Here is a 16,675-nt window from a genome sequence, read left to right as displayed (position 1 = left end):
CGCTGTGCCACTTTTCCTGCTCGCTTCTGAATAATAATGTTGGTATTTGTTAAGCGCTTACTATGTGCAGAGCACCGTTCTAAGCGCTGGGGGAGATACAGGGTAATCAGGTCGTCCCACGTGAGGCTCACAGTTAATCCCCATTTTACAGATGAGGTAACTGAGGCACAGAGAAGTAAAGTGACTTGCCCACAGTCACACAGCTGACAAGTGGCAGAGCTGGGAGTCGAACTCATGACCTCTGACACCGAAGCCCAGGTTCTTTCCACTGAGCCACGCTGCTTCTCATAAGAAGAGTAGGGAGCTGCGGAACTGGAACCCTCCGCAGATCCCAGGAGGGTAGGAGCCCTGATCAAGGAGGGGAAAGTTTGGAAAATGTGATCCTCGTTTCTCAGAGGGGCTGGGGAACACTGCCCATCTGTCTGGAGGTGGCACGATTATCAATTATATGGATTGATCTTTAAATGTATGCAGAATACTGTACTAAGGGCTTGGAAGAGTACAATATAACAATATCACAGACCCGTTCTCTGCCCACAATGAGTTTACAGTCTAGAGGAGTTAGATGAGTGACAGGGAACGTGGCTACTAATTCTGTTGTAGTGACCTCTCCTAAGAGTTTAGTACAGTGCTCTGCACCTAGTAAGTGCTCAGTAAATACTATTGAGTGGAGTGAGCCAGCCTCGCCTTCTGGGCCATTCCCCTGGGCTCGCTCCCTGGTTGCCAGTGATTAGTCATGATGCAAAGAGAGACAGGATGGTGGACTTGGGGTTTCTTTGGTGGCGAGGTGAAATGGGGCGGGATGGGGGAGGGTCAGAGAAGCTGCTCGAGAGGACAGCTGCACAGAGGAGGGTATTACAACTCTGTGATGGTAGCTATAGGACAGAAATATCAGTATCCTCAAGTGAGAAGATAAATGGTTCAGTAATAATTGAGGTGTTTGTTCAGTGCTTATGTGCCAGGCACTGTACTAAGCGCTGGGGTGAATACAAACAAATCGGGTTGGACACAGTCCCTGTCCCGCAAAGGGCTCCCAGTCATAATCCCATTTTATGGATGAGGTAACTGAGCACAGAGAAGTGAAGTGACTTGCCCAAGGTCACAAGCAGACAAGTGGCAGAACTGGGCTTAGGGACCAGGTTCTTTTGACTCCCAAGCCCATCCTGTATCCACTAGGCCACGCTGCTTCTCTAGTAATGATAATAATAATAGTAGTAGTAGTATTTGTTAAGTGCTTATATGGGCTAAGCACTGAACTAAATGCTGGGATAGAGACCAAGTAATCAAATCAGACACAGTCTCACATGGGACTCTAAGTAGGAGAGAGAGAACATAATTAATTCCCTTTTTACAGATGAGGAAATTGAGGCACAGAGAAGTGAAGAGGCCTGCCCGAATTCCCACAGTTGGCAAGTGGTGGGACTGGGATTAGAACCCAAGTCCTCTGACTCCCATGCCCATGCTCTTTCCAAAAGTCTTTTCTGCTTCTCCAGAGAAGCGGGAATACTGGCAGATGGGAGGCTGGAGGGAAAAGGGGCAAATCTGCAGGGGAAGGGAATAAGGCAGTCAATCAATCAATCATGATATTTATAGAGTGCTTCTTTCTAAGCAAGGTTACATCTTATCCCTTTCCCACATCCGGGACTAAGCTCACCTTGAAGGCACAAAATGACAAGTATGTTTCTGTTCCCTCCAACAAGCGTGAGAAAAGGGAGCGGAACCTCGGCCTTGTCTGTTGGAGCAGTAGGTGTTTGCTTTGGAAAATCGGTTTCCCCTAAACAAAGTTGGCTATCGAAGTCTACAATCAGAGATTTAAAGGCCCTACAGGTCATTGCCCAAGTAGAGCCCACACAGGCTGAAGGCTGCTGGAAAACAGCGTGGCCTTGTGGGTAGAGCATGGGCCTGGGAGACAGAAGGACCTGGGTTCTAATCATGACTCTGCCACTTGCCTGTTGAGTGACCTTGGACAAGTCACCTAACTTCTCTGTGCCTCAGTTACCTCATCTGCAAAATGGGGATTAAGACTGTGAGTCCTATGTGGGTCAGGGGCTGTGTCCATCCTGATTAACTTGTAGCTACCCCACCACTTAGTACAGTGCCTGCTACATAGTAAGCACTTAAATACCTTAGGGAGCAGCAAAGGAGTCTTGAGCCAAGCTGCAGTTCTGTCCAAGGATCTTGGACAGATTGATAATAATATTATTAACAATAATAGTATTTTTAGACACGTACTACGTATCGAGCACTGTTCTAAGCACTGGGGTGGATACAAGCTAATCAGATTGGTTGATTTAAGATAGGTGATTAATGTGCTCGGAAGTACTGTCTAAACTGTGACTAAGGAGGGAGGGAGGGAATTGATAAGAGCCAACAAATAACTGGAGGGAGATAAACACTAAGGAGACAGCAGCATTCCTAAACCTAATCCCAGGGAGTTCTGCTAGACGGAGTGAACAGAACAGTGTTTGACCCACAATCAATGCTGAACGAGTAACGTATTAAAAAAACAAAACAAAACCCACCCAAAACCTCAAGTGAAAGTCCAGGGAAAACCCAAAAGGGGCAATCCGCTAGGACTTGGTGAAACATGCCCCAAAAAGGGCTGGGTAAGAAATCCGTCGGCCAACTCCTTCGGTGTTTTGCATACAGTAAGAGCTCAATAAATATGATTGAATGATGAATGAACGCTTTGGTGCCAGGAGGAGAAAAGAGAGGAATGACTCTTCATTGAGCACACCTCCGTGCAAACAATTTCTTCGGCCTTAACAACAGGGTTTGGGGCCCCTAATGACTTGTCAAAATACAATCTCATAACACTAAATAACTAAACAAATGTATTCCCAGCTAAGGATTTAGCACCTGTATTTTACCTGTGTACCTTATGCAGATGGGGTATGTGCAGTTTTTTTTTTATGGTATTTGTTAAGCACTTACTAAGCATCACGCACTGTTCTAAGTACTGGAGTATGTAGAAATTGATCAAGTTGGACACAGTGCCTGTGCCAGATAGGTTTCACTGTCTAAGTAGGAGGGAGAATGACTATTGAATCATTTTACAGTTGAGGAAACTGAGACACGGAGCAGTTAAATGACTTACCCAAGGTCACACAGCAAACAATTGGCAGAGTCAGGATTAGAATTCGGGTCCTCTGACCCCTAGGCCTAGGCTCTTTCTACTGCGTTTGGGAAGGTAAATTCAGCCAGTGGTTAGGATTTGACCAGGAGAGGTTGAACAGTGCTTGGCTCAAGGTAAGCGAAGCAGCACGACTTAGTGGATAGAATATGGGCCTGGGAGTCAGAATGTTCTGGGTTCTAATCCTGCCTAATACTTTTCTGCTTTGAGACCTTGGGTAAGTTATTTAAATTCTCTGTGCCTCAGTTCCCTAATCTGTAAAATGGGGAATAAGACAGAGTCCCATGTGGGACATGGACTGTGTCCAATCTGATTATTTTGTATTTACCCCAGCGCTTAGAACAGAGTCTGACACATAGTAAGCATTTAACAAACAGGGAAAAATACCATTATCACCATCAGGTTAAGGCTGCATTTGTCCGTTATAATCACTGGCTCTACTGGGGTGGAGAAGAGTGCTGCCCACCCTTGATCGATGAAGACTTTTCAGAGCCCCAGATCTGCAGTATAGCAGACCATGACTGTTCCTGGAACCAAGACTATTTCAAGTTCTAGACCCAACTGACGCTATTGCATTCTCCTTCAGGACTACCAAGGATCAAGGGGCCGCCATGGGGAAGCAAAATTGGGCACCCCAGAATTTAAGGTCAGGGCAAATCTATCCTTTTTTTCTCATTCCCTCCCTGAGAAAAGTCAAGAGATTCCATCACATGCCCAGGAAGGAAAAACAAAATGCCAGTCTCACCTGCCACCTGCCGTGGTTTCCTGAGGCTACTGAGGAAGGCTGGGTTTTTATACCATCGGTCCACGTCCTTCCTGGTGAGAGGCCCTCGTGGAAAAGATCCAGAAGGAAAAACTTTGTAGGGCCGATATGGCTCATTGGAGACACTCAAGTTCAGCAGGAAACACCCATTGACTCTGAGCAGGTGTACGAGGAAATGCCGTAGAATGGTAGGGATTGGTTGAGCAACATTTGTGACATCAGGTGAAGCAACCTCACATCCCAGCACTTTCAAGGTTAAACACACATCCCTCACCCAGGATTCAGGAGCTGAATGCCAAGCCCAGATATATTTCCCTTTCAAATGGGGTTGGAAACTTTTTTTCCTATTAAAGGGAATTTCATATCTACCCCAGTGCTTAGAACAGTGCTTGGCATATATTAAGCGCTTAAGTACCATAATTATTATTATTTGACTGTCTTCCTCAACCACTGATCAGCCCACTGCTCCTGACTTCCTACATTCCTTAATTTGTTCCCAATCAATTCAATTCCTCAGCCACATGGACCATTTTTCTGGCCCTGAAATATGGAAATAGTTGTGGTCACTGAACCTAAGTTGAATAAAGCCCCCTGAGGAAAAGAATGGGCAGTTCTTACAAGCAAAAGCACGAGAGAGAGATATCTCAATTACCCAAAGAGAAACATGGTCCTGGGATTTTTGCCTATCAAAAATGGCCAGGTCCCTAAGTGAGACCATTATAAAATTCACATATTAGGAATAGAAGATGATGATGAGAAGTAATGTATTTTCATAAAGCGCTTTAGGTAACCAAACTTTAAGTTCCCTTTTTTCAGTAAGTCATTAAGGAGTGTCAAAAATTGACCCATCTGACTCAGATCTTGTTCTGACCAACCCTTTGCTGTAACTGATCAGAGATTCGTATGACTGTGCTGGAAAGGCCCTTTAGGGATCATATGGAGTAGCCTATTCCCTCAGGCAGATGAAGGCTTGAACCAACCAGAAAAGCTCGTGGTTTATTCTTCTCAAGATTTCCAGGGATGGAAACTCACCGGGACACTCAATGACCTCTAAATGAATACTACTATTACTTGGCATTGGCTGAGACGTAGCAGAAGGTAAGCAGAGTTCAGTAGTGTGTGGAAGCAAGCACGCTATTTTCTTTTTCTGATAGTAGCGAAATTATTTGAAATCCCGGTTTCACTGTAGCCCATTTTCTCTTGTATGGTGTTGGCTGTGGATAAACAACCCCGATTCTCTTATTTTTCCCTCAGAGGACCTATTTTCTACTCCTTTAATAATTTTGGTCACTTTCTCTGGCTCCTTTCTAGTTTCTCTATATCATTAGCATCAGAGTCATTTATTTAGCATTTATTGTGGGGGGGGGGGGTTAATGGTATTTGTTAAGCACTTATTTTGTGCCAAGAATTGTACTATACACTGGGGTAGGTGCAAGTTAATCGGGTTGGACTCAGTCCATGACCTGCATGGGGCTTATAGTCTTAATCCCCATTTTACAGATGATGTAACTGAGGCCCAGAGAAGTGAAGAGTTTTGCCCAAGATCACACAAGTGGTGGAGCTAGGATTAGAACCCAGTTCCTCCTGCCTACCAGGTCTCTGCTCCATCGGCTGGAGGTTCAGAGCCCAAGAAGTAAAAGATACAGCCCAAATGGACACAATATTTTTTATAAGGATTTGACCAAGGCAGAAGGAATAATCAGAGAAGCAGTGCATCCTGGTGGAAAGAGTGTGGGACTAGGGGTCAAAGGACCTGGGTTCTAATTCTGATTTTACCACAAGGCTGCAAGTCACTTAACTTCTCTGTGCGTCAGTTACCTTATCGGTAAAATGAGGATTAAATCCTACCCCAATTTAGACTATGAGCCCCACGTGGGACAGGGACTATGTCCAACCTGATTAACTTGTATCTACCCCAGCGCTTAGAACAGTGTTTGGCACATAGTAAGCTTTTAACAAGTACCATAATTGTTTTTATTATTATTTCCAACTCCTGCATGTTGAACTCCAGTTGATTTACTCCTTATCCCCAATGCCTCATTTCCCCCATCATGCCCCTCCATTCCTCACCGTCTCAGCATTTGAGCCCCATATCATTTACTTCTGCTACCAGTTACAACTATTGGTTACCATTGCTCACCCACTCCCTTGCCCCACCTTTGCATTTCTGACCGATTGTGAGGATTTCCCCTCACTTATCGCCACTGCTGATCCTTGGGAATTTCAAAATCCTCTGACCCCCACCTAGCTGCTTACTTCCACACATGATTAAATTCTGCGTACCTTCTGCTACATCTCAGCCACACACTAAGCAGTAGTAGTAATTTAGTGTTCACTGGATTTGATGCATTATACTGATGGGCTTGGGAAATATAAAAAGAAGTGACACATTCCCTACCCACATGGAGTTAACACTAATCGGGGAGACAGATATAAAAGTATTTAGAAACAGCATAATCAAATAATTGAAGTCACTCTCCTTCCCCACTGCTTTCAAGTATGCTCATGTCTCTCTCTTTTTTGTGGTATTTATTAAGCTCTTACTATGTGCCAGACACTCTACTAAGCACTGGGGTAGATACAAGTTAATCCATGTTCTGCATGGGGCTCACAGTTTTAATCCCCATTTTACAGATGAGATAACTGAAGCACAGAGAAGTGAAGCAACTTGCCCAAGGTCACACAGCAGACAAGTGGTGGAGCCAGGATTAGAAGCCAGGTCCTTCTGAGTCTCAGGTCCCTGATCTATCCAGTAAACTAGGCTGCTTCTACCTAGGCCACCCTACTCCCTTATATTGAAAAAAAGTCTTCTCTGGATTTCACTGCACCTTTTAACTACTGGCCTATCCCCCGCTCCCAATTTTTGTGCTGACGGCTTGGTGGCTTTCACTTATTCTTCAAAAACCTCTCTCCTTGACCTACTGAAATCTGATTTTGAAATAGATCTTTGATGCCCCAATGCTAGGTTTCCCCCATGTCCATCAGCTCCCTCTCTTCCTTACCCAGTTCCCTGTTTCTTGTCCCAGTTCAGGTCCTGTGACATTTTCCAAAGTGTATAGGTGGGGTTGGGGTGGGATGGAGAAGGGAAAAGGGGAAAATGAAGTGCTTGACACAAAGATAAATGAGGAAGAGGAAGACTGGAGGATAGAGAAGGAGTGACAGAGAGGGATAAAATATGGCTTTTCCTACCGAATAATGCAGGCATCTGAACCGAGTCCCCCAGGAGAAGGCAGCAGTCCAGGAGCAAGAGCCAGAGCAACTTCAAGATAGCCACATTTGCTCTTCCTTGAAATTGACTTCAGCTACGTGGGGTCTTGTTAAGCTATAAGTAATGTGGGTACTCTGGCCTTACTTTCTGCTGAAGTCGGAGAGGCTCCCGTGTTAAGCAAGGATCCTGCAATGTGGGCCAGATCTGCAATAGGGGACAAATTCAGGGGAAGGCTGATCCCTTCACAGGGTCTCACAAGGTAGGGGAAATTCGGGGGTCTTAGAGGAGAAGTCGATGCTCTAAGTCTCGGCTCCTGTCGGGGCTTAATTTCTTTCGCTCATTCTCCTCCGACATCCATAATTGAGTCCCAGACACCCTCTTTTATACTTCTCATCCTGATCATCATTACCATTCAATTTAACCGGTACTGATCATCCAACCCCTATTGGCTGAAGAATCCTTATATAACACCTTACATAACCTGAACTATTGACTCAAAATGAACAATGTACACCATTTTACATAGGAAATGGTATTTACCTAGCATCTTATACAACATCTTGCATAACCCGTGTCATTTATTCGAAAGGACTATCCTGCATAATCCTCTCTAATCATTAAACACCAGTGAATGGCAAATCTGTCGATTTGTTGCCCAGGAAGCTATAGGCTTGACCCCGACATCAGCAGGCAGAAGCCAAGTTGAGTTCGAGAAGAAGATGATGTGGCATCTTGGGGATTTTCCCCCTCAAAATGCCCCACAGGAAACCCCGAGAAACAACCTTCATTAAACATACTTCCCCTGCCCCCCAAAATCAGCAGCCCACCCCCCTCCACTCACCTGAACGATCACAGCCTGGAATGGCCTTCAAGAGAGAATAGGTCGTATCTCCCTTGCATTTAAACGGTTGCATCGCGCTAACGTTTTCTGTAACATTTCATGCAAATTATTTCATCCATTCAGAATGAGCAACTTCTTCTGACTTCTCTATCCATTAAGTACTATTTGCTGCAACCTCTTCCTCCCTTAACCGCACACAACCTAATATGGCTCCACGATCTCCAGTGACTTTTTTCCATTTGGATCCGTTGGTTACCTCACCAATGAGGGCCGCTCTCCTCCTCCATTTTCCATTGGCAGCTGCTCTTTTGGTCGCATCTCCCTGTGGTACTTCACCTCTGGACTTCATACGTGGTGGAGGTCGTTGTCTCTCTAGAGGGGATGTAGATGCAGTTTAAAGAGGTCTTTCAGCCCAAAAGCCCCCATTGCTTCCTTCTCCCAACCCGATAGTAGCAGCATGTTCTGAGCGACCTCAAGGTGGTGGAGATCAAGGTTGAATCACCTAGAACCCAAAAACCTAGGGGAAGATTCAGTGCTATTCTTTGAACTTAAGGTCTGGCTTCACTTGCATCTAGGTAGCATCAGAGCAGGCTGCAACACATCTCCGGGAGGGAGAATCCTATTAATGGGATGTGACCTCCCTGGCTGATGTTTTTTTTTCTTTGTTATCTTCTTATGTTTGTCTCCGTATATACCTGGAGGCCGTGGACATGGGCACGTGGATGATAGATCATTATTATGATGTACTTACCCAGGCCTCTGTGTTTGTTGAGGGCTGTGTAACCTATGTATTAGCCATTCCTCACCTCCTGCTGTTTATTGTTAACTATGCAGTGATTCAGCAAACCTATTTCATGAATAAACATTCCCCACCTGGGGTTCAGAGTGGAGTTACACACCTGTCCAACAGAGAATGGTAGGGAAGTTGCCTGTAACTCTGTTGTATTGTTAATAATAATAATAATGATGGTATTTGTTTAGCGCTTACACTGTTCTCTCCCAAGCACTTAGCACAGTGCTCCACACATAGTAAGCACTTAATAAATACCACTGATGATTGAAATGGAGACCAGGAAGCGTGGGCATCTTGCAGGTTTCAGTGGAGAGATGGGATGAGGATATTTCCCCTTCCTCACCATCTAGGATGGTCACTGATGGTGTCGGAGACTATCAGGCACTGATACTTGCCCTGCGGGTTATACCAGACATGCCATGGATCAAGCAAAACAAGACATTTGGCTTTTTAAATTCTGTGCTGTTTGTCAGTGCCCTGCCTGATTGCTCTCCTTGCTCATACAGCTTGCCAGCACTTCATTTGTCTGTCTGGGGTTCATTTCCTCTTGAAGATTTCCCAGAATTTGGAACCACTTTGTTGTTCTTTGCCAAGATCTTGCCCCTCATGACCAATCTGCTTTGAAGCTGAAGTGTTTCCAGAATTTTCTCTTTATTTTTGTGGTATTTGTTAAGCCCTTACCATGTGCCAAGTACTCTACTAAGTTCTGGGGCAGATAACAATCTAATCAGTCTGGACACGGGCCATGCCCCACAGTGGGGCTCACGACATTAATCCTCATTTTATAAATGAGGTAACTGAGGTGCAGAGAAGGGAAGTGACTCGCCCAAGGTCACTCCACAGACAAATGATGGACCTGGGAATAGAACCCAGGTGCTTCTGATTCCCAGGCCTGCGCTCTATCCATTAGGCACGCTGTCTCTCCAATATCAATCAGTAGTTTTTACTGTATGCTTTTTTTTGTGTAGAGTATGGTACTAAGCACCTGAGAAAGTACAATGGAGTTAGTAGACATGATCCCTGCCCTCAAGGAGCTTAAAGTCTTGCAGGATGAAGCCACCGAGTTGCCAGTCTTACGGTCTTAATCCCTAACCCCATTTTACAGATAAGGGAACTGAGGCCCAGAGAAGTGAAGTGACTTGTCCAAGGTCACACAGCAGACAAGTCTAGCCCTTCATGGACCCATTTGCTTTGAACCCACAGCGTTTCCGGAGTCTTCCGGCTTTAGTAATCTCTTGCCCTTACAATTTAGCAAGAGGTGCTCGGGGGAATATTCACAATTAGTCTGGGGGTGAAAATGATGTTTCTAGGAAAAACTTCCTCAAAGACCAAAGGAACCCTGCCAGATATTTCTCTCTCTCTACCACAAGAGGAAGAGGAAGGTTTGGAGGGGAGAAAAGGGAATTGTCTGGGATTGGGCATTCCGCAAGAAGGCCGGGGGGAGTGGTTTACATGAACCTCAAAGGTTCCTTCCACCTGAAGGATTTTAAAATTTTGAGGCCAAGGGAAGAATCCTTCGAGAAGTAGCATGGCCTAGAGCATAGACTACGGGGCTGGGAGTCAGAAGGGAGTCAAAATGACCTCCACCTCTCTGCTGTGGGATTTTGGTCTAGTCATTACACTTTCCTGGGCCTCAGTTACCTCATCTGGAAAATGGGGATTAAAACTGTGAGCCCTATTTGGGACCTAGACTGTCTCAACCGGCTTAGCTTGTATCTATTCTACCACTTAATACAATGCCTGGCACATAGTAAGCACTTAACAAATACCGGAAAAAGAGAAAAAATCTCAGAATGTCAGGCAGCTTCAGCTGTTGCAGAGGAAACACAAGGTAAGAAAAATGATGGTGTGGGGTGGGGAGCTCCATTTCCTAGAGCCCTATTTTGAGTTGCTGGAGAGAGCTCTGTCCCCATTTTCCTGAAAAAGGAATCACCCTACTCAGATATGCAGCACCAATATTTTTCCCTTTCTTTTTTTCTTCTCTCCCTTTTCATCTTCCTCAAATCCTCAGTATTCACAAGTTTATTATCACAATCATCAACTGAGCACCTGCTATAGGGAAAGTAGAGTACAACAGTGTGACCTCCTTCTCCTTCCCCCCATTCTGGCTAAAATAGCTCCAGAGTCACTTAGGAGGCCCAGAACCCCTGACAGTGTCCATTAGACTGTGAGCCCATCATTTTGCGGGATTGTCTCTATCTGTCGCCGAATTGTACGTTCCAAGCGCTTAGTAGAGTGCTCTGCACATAGTAAGCGCTCAATAAATACTATTGAATGAATAGGACCTTAAAGATCTCCTGTTTTTACTTTCAATCAGTTGATCAATTAATGGTATTTATTAAGTACTTACTGTGTACAAGGCATAATAATAATAATTGTGGTATTTGTTAAGTGCTTACTGTGTACCAGGAACTGTACTAAGCACCGGGGTGGATGCAAGCAAGTCATATTGGACACAGTCCCTGTCCTACACGGGGCTCACAGTCTCAATCCCAGTTTGGCAGATGAGGTAACTGAGGCACAGAAAAGTGACTTGCCCAAAGTCACACAGCAGGAAAGTGGCAGACCTTCTGACTCCCAGGCCCGAGCTCTAGTCGCTGTGCCAGGCTGCTTATTCTAAGCACTTGTGAGGGCCCAACAGAATAGAGTTGCTTGACACGTTCCCTGCCTACAATAAGCTTACAGTCTGGAGGGTGCTGGGAGACGAGGTGATAAGAAGCTACAGTGGCATTCAGAAAAGGCTAGGGGAGACTTGAGTGCTTTTGAAGGCAGAGGGGAAGAAGTCAGAAAAAAGTGAGTTATCTGTAAAATGGGGATTCAATGCCTGTTCTCCCCTCTTACCTAGAACTGTGCACCCCTTGTGGGACAGGGACTGCGTCCAGCCTGATTAACTTATATCTACCCCGGCACTTAGGACAGTGCTTAACAGCTATTAAGCACTTTACAAATATAATAGCACTACTAATAATTGAGAAGTTAAAGACCTTTTATTCTGACATTGCGTTACATTTTATCCCAATTAACACACATTGTCAGAAGAACGTTCCCTAATTCAATAACGGAGTTCTATTGAAAAAGTATAGTAGAAACACAAGTCACAGGAGAATTAAGTATATTGGACATCGCTAGTAGATCTTTTGTCTCTCTGTTGTCTGGCACAGTGATTTTTGGCACATTAACATCAACACTGGATCATCTAACTTGATTTGCTTGTATCCGCCCCAGTGCTTAGTAGAGTGCCTGGCACACAGTAAGCGCTTAACGAGTACCATCATTATTATTACTTTTGGCGAATCACTTAACCTCTCTGGGCATCAGTTTCCTCATCTGGAAAATGGGGACAAGATACCTGCTCTCTGTACCTCTTAGATTTTGAGTTCCTTGTGGGATAAAAGCTGTCTAATCTGTCTAATCCGGTCATCTGGTTAACCCAATGTTTAGCAGAGGGCTTGGTACATACAAAGTACTTAGTAACTGTAATTAATATTATTATTATTATTACCTGAACGCATCCAGCATAAGCCTCTGAGGATTTCCTAACTCTTAGCTAATGGGGTATGGTAGTGATGATATGGGCCCAATGTGCCTGGAACTGCTGCTGAGAGAGTCTGAGAGGCAGAGAGAGTTGCCTGGGAGATAAATATTCATCTTAGAAATGCTCTATGCGAGGCAAATTTCTTCGCTTGGCCGACGCACCCAGAGAAGACAGTGGCCCCTTCGGAGAAGTAGCGTGGCCTAGTGGAAAGAGCCTGGGCCTGAGAGTAGGAAAACACGGCCTCTAATCCCGGCACTGACATTTTCCTGCTGTGTGACCTTGAGCGAGTTGGTTAACTTCTCTTTGCCTCAGTCCCTTCTAATGGTGAAATGGGGCTGAAATGTCCTTCCTTCCTCCTACTCAGACTGTGAGCCCCATGTGGGACAGGGAAATGTCCGACCTGATTATCCTGTATCCACCTCAGGATTTAGAATGCTTGGCACATAGTAAGCACTTTAACAAATACCATTAATTATTATTATTACCCAATTATAGTAACTCTGCTCTAGTCAAGTTCAAACTCTCCATTCATCTGCAAAGCATTTTACACGTCCATCAATTATGCCTTGATTTATTAATCAATCAATGGTAATTATTGAGCACTTACTCTATGCAGAGACCACTTAACTAAACATTTGGAAGAGCACAATACAACAGGGATGGTAGATTTCTGCCCACAATGAGCTTGGGGGAAACATACAAGCAGCACATACGGGGACTGAACCCGTGATCTTGGTGTCGTTACCACTGCCTGCTAACCAATATGCCTTTTTGTTGTTATACTGTACTCTCCCAAACAGTACAATGTTCTGCACACAGTAAGCCCTCAATAAATGCTACTGAATGAATGAATGGATTAAAGAACTGAGATAACTGGCCAACTGACCCAAGTTGTGAGCTGCCTTCAAAGTAAAATCAGGAGGGAAGGAACAGCACCTCTCCCTCTTCACATCCCGGAGGTCAGTCCTCCAGAGAATGCAGGTCTTCTGTGGCAGGCTTGGGCTGCCTGGTCCAGCTTAGAGTGGAGCCTGAAGAGCCAGCTTCTGTAAGTCTGGGGGACCTGTTCTTCATCCTAAAATTGTCCTGAGGCAGGCAGAGCTATTTCTCCCCCTAAAAGAGTCATTTCTTTATTTTTCCATCTTTGGCTTCTCAATCAATCATATTTAATGGGCATTTACTGTGTACAGAGCACTGCGTAAGCACTTGGGAAAGCACAATACAACAGAGTGGTCTCCTGCCCAGAAGGAGGGTACAGTCTAGAGGGGGAGGCAGATTTTTAATATAAATAAATAAATTACAGCTAGGCACAAATGTGCTCTACAGCTGGTGGCGGGGGGCGAGGGGAGAGGCCTGAAAGGATGCAAATCCAAACACAAGGAAGCTGCAGAAGGGAGTCGGAAATGAGAAGAGGAAATGAGAGCTTAGTCGGGGAAGGCCTCTTGGAAGCGATGTGCTTTTAATAAGGCTTTGAAGGTGGGAAGGGTGGTCATGTCGGCTATGAAGCGGAGAGGGAGTTCGGGGCCGGAGGCAGGACGTGGGCAAGGGGAAGGCGGTGAGGGAGAGGGGATGGTGCTCTGCTCACAGTAAGTGATCGATAAATACCATTGATTGACTGTGCAACCTTCTTCTTGCGGAACCAAATCCCTGGGCAGAAAAGAGAGAGGAGTGGGGAAAACCTTACAATCTTTCCTTAGGCCCAATTTGAGGAATGATAGCTGGGACTTTTCAGAGAGACCTCTCTGGCCACTTAGGTTTGAAGCAATGCCGCATATTTTCTAGGTGACCCATGACAACCTAGAACCTGTTTAACCTCCCCAGCTCAGGAATTTCTATTCTTGGACCATTTCATGGGGAGTGAAGAAAAAGTCTCAGATGGGTAGCTTCTCATGAATCCTCACAGCCAGTTCCCAGTCTGACTAAGAGAGGGATAATAGCTGCTGCCATCAGGATCCAGGATGTTTTCCTCCCATGAGTTTACTGAAACTGAGTTTTCACACCTCTCTGCTCTGGCTCCTGACCAGAGACTCCACCCAGGTCATGTAGGTCTTTAAAAGTAAAGCTGATATCTTGACCTCATCAGGAAGGAGACAAAGATTCCTTTATAATCAGTGATGAATTTCCCAATTAGCCCATAAGGCCCTAACCCCGTATCAGCATCTTTTTTTGGTGGTAGAGACAATTTTTCAGAAAAAAATCCCAATCCAAATGAAAAAACTTTTATGTTAATACTACTAAGTATCCATACAACCTTTTTTAACTTATCAATCGTATTTATTCATTCATGTCTGTTTGTTGTATTGTACTCTCCCAAGAGCTTAGTACAGTGCTTTGCACAAAGTAAGCACTCAATAAAAATTAAATCGATTGCTCTGAGCACAATAACAAAGATCAATAATGATGATGAAGTCCTGATTTATTGAAGTGCATGAGCACTTGAGTTGTTTTAGCACTAGTGGTGATGGTTGGCACTGAATCATCTCACGCAGGCCCCCTGAACCCAGAGGACTGGTCGGGAGAACAGGTTATTTTGCAAAGCCCAACAGCAGCAGATCCTGCTGTGTTCTTTCTTTTTTCATAAGCCACTGTCAAGCCTGATACACAAAGTAATTTAGGGACTTGGGGAATCTTTTCTGTATCCTTGTGAAAAATCAGGAGAAGAACAAAAACAAGAAAAAAGAAAGAAAAAACCACCACCACAAATAAATCTATTATTGTCTTCTGTACAGCCAGACAGACTGACCAGTTTATGCAGGCAAAGTGGTGTTTTTTGTAGAGGGACACAAAGCAGCCGGAGGTAATCCCTCTGGGATTCAGATTCAGAAGGACAGATCGATCAATCAATCAGTCATATGGACTGAATGCTTACTGTGTGCAGAGCACTGCACTAAACACTTGGGAAAGTACAACAGAGTTGGTAGGGTGTGACCCTTGCCCAGGAGGAATTTACAATCTACAGGGGGAGACGGATATACAGTAAATTAAGGGTAGGAGAAATAGGGAGGTCCCAGCAAGTCTCTGACAGCGAATCCACAATCTACACCAGTGAGGGCTGTGTTGAGGAGAGGCCTCCTTCATTCTTCATCAGGCCGTGTAGCTTCATCCACTTCTGTGACATTGGCACCACACCCAGACAGCTCACGGAGTTCTTTCTGGGCGTGAACTTCGCATCATTCAGTGTCTCAGGCAGAAGTGGTCCGATGGGGAAGCGACACTTGGCCTGGCCTACTGGCAAGAACACAGGCTTGGGAGTCAGAGGAGGTGGATTCTAATCCCGGCTCCACCATTCGCCTGCTGTGTGACCTTGGAAAAGTCACTTCATTTCTCTGGGCCTCAGTTACCTCATCTGTAAAACGGATTAAGACTGTGAACCCCCTGTGTGGGGCAGGGACTGTGTCCAAGCTGATTATTATATCTACCCCTGCGCTTAGAACAGTGCTTGGCAAATAGTAAGCGCTTAACAAATACCATGATTATTATTGTAGCTAGTGAAGGCAAGAGGTAGAGAAAGCTAAAGTTTAAATCCTACCCTCTGCATCATGGCAGCCAAAAAGCCCGAAGTAGGGGTGTACCCAACAGCATCACACTTTGAACAAATCCACAAGCATGCACAAAACTGTTTCTTCTTACCAAAATCTACTTGTGCCTCCATTTCCTCCTCCCCCTCCTCCTTCTCTTCCTTTTCCTCCTCTTCCTCCTCCTCTCCCTCTTCTCCCTCTCCTCCTCTTCCTCACCTTTTCTTCCTCCTCCTCTTTCTCCTCCTCCTCCTATTCTTTCTCCTCTTCCTCTTCTTCCTTCACTCTCTCCTCCTTCTCCAAGTCCCATGCTCTTTCCTCCAAGCTATAATGGGAGTCAGAAAGAACTGGGTTCTAGTCCTGCCTTTGCCACTTGTCTGCTGTGTGACCTTCACTTCACTTTTCTGTGCCTCAGTTCCCTCATCTGTAAAATGGGGATTAAGACTGTGAGCTTTATGTGGGACAACCTGATTTGCTTGCATTCTCCCCAGCGCTTGAAACAGTGCCAGAAACATAGTAGGTGCTTAACAAATATCACAATGATTATTATTGGAAAACAGTATGCACTTAACCAAAAAAAAAAAAAAAGCAAGGCTGGAAGATGGTTTTTTCAGCAATGAAGTACAGACTGGTTGAGACTGAATTGCTTAATAAATACTGTTATTACTACTCTTCTCTCTGGTTCCTAAGGCCTCTCCTTTGAACACTGTTAACCATCTTCCTGTCCATATACTTTTGGTGTTTTGAGTTCATGAGAGCAGAGAAATATAAAGAAATAGTTCATTTTGATTATGAAAATTGCAGCCTTTGAATACAGATTATATGCAAGCACCTTCCCGCTTGTTTCATGTATATGTGCATGTTTCATGGCCTTCAGGAAAATTCTAATG

Source organism: Ornithorhynchus anatinus, chromosome 17 (assembly GCF_004115215.2).
Source record: "Ornithorhynchus anatinus isolate Pmale09 chromosome 17, mOrnAna1.pri.v4, whole genome shotgun sequence".
NCBI classification, from domain to species: domain Eukaryota; kingdom Metazoa; phylum Chordata; class Mammalia; order Monotremata; family Ornithorhynchidae; genus Ornithorhynchus; species Ornithorhynchus anatinus.
The sequence above is the reverse complement of the archived record's forward strand: the minus strand, read 5'-3'. Positions refer to the sequence as shown.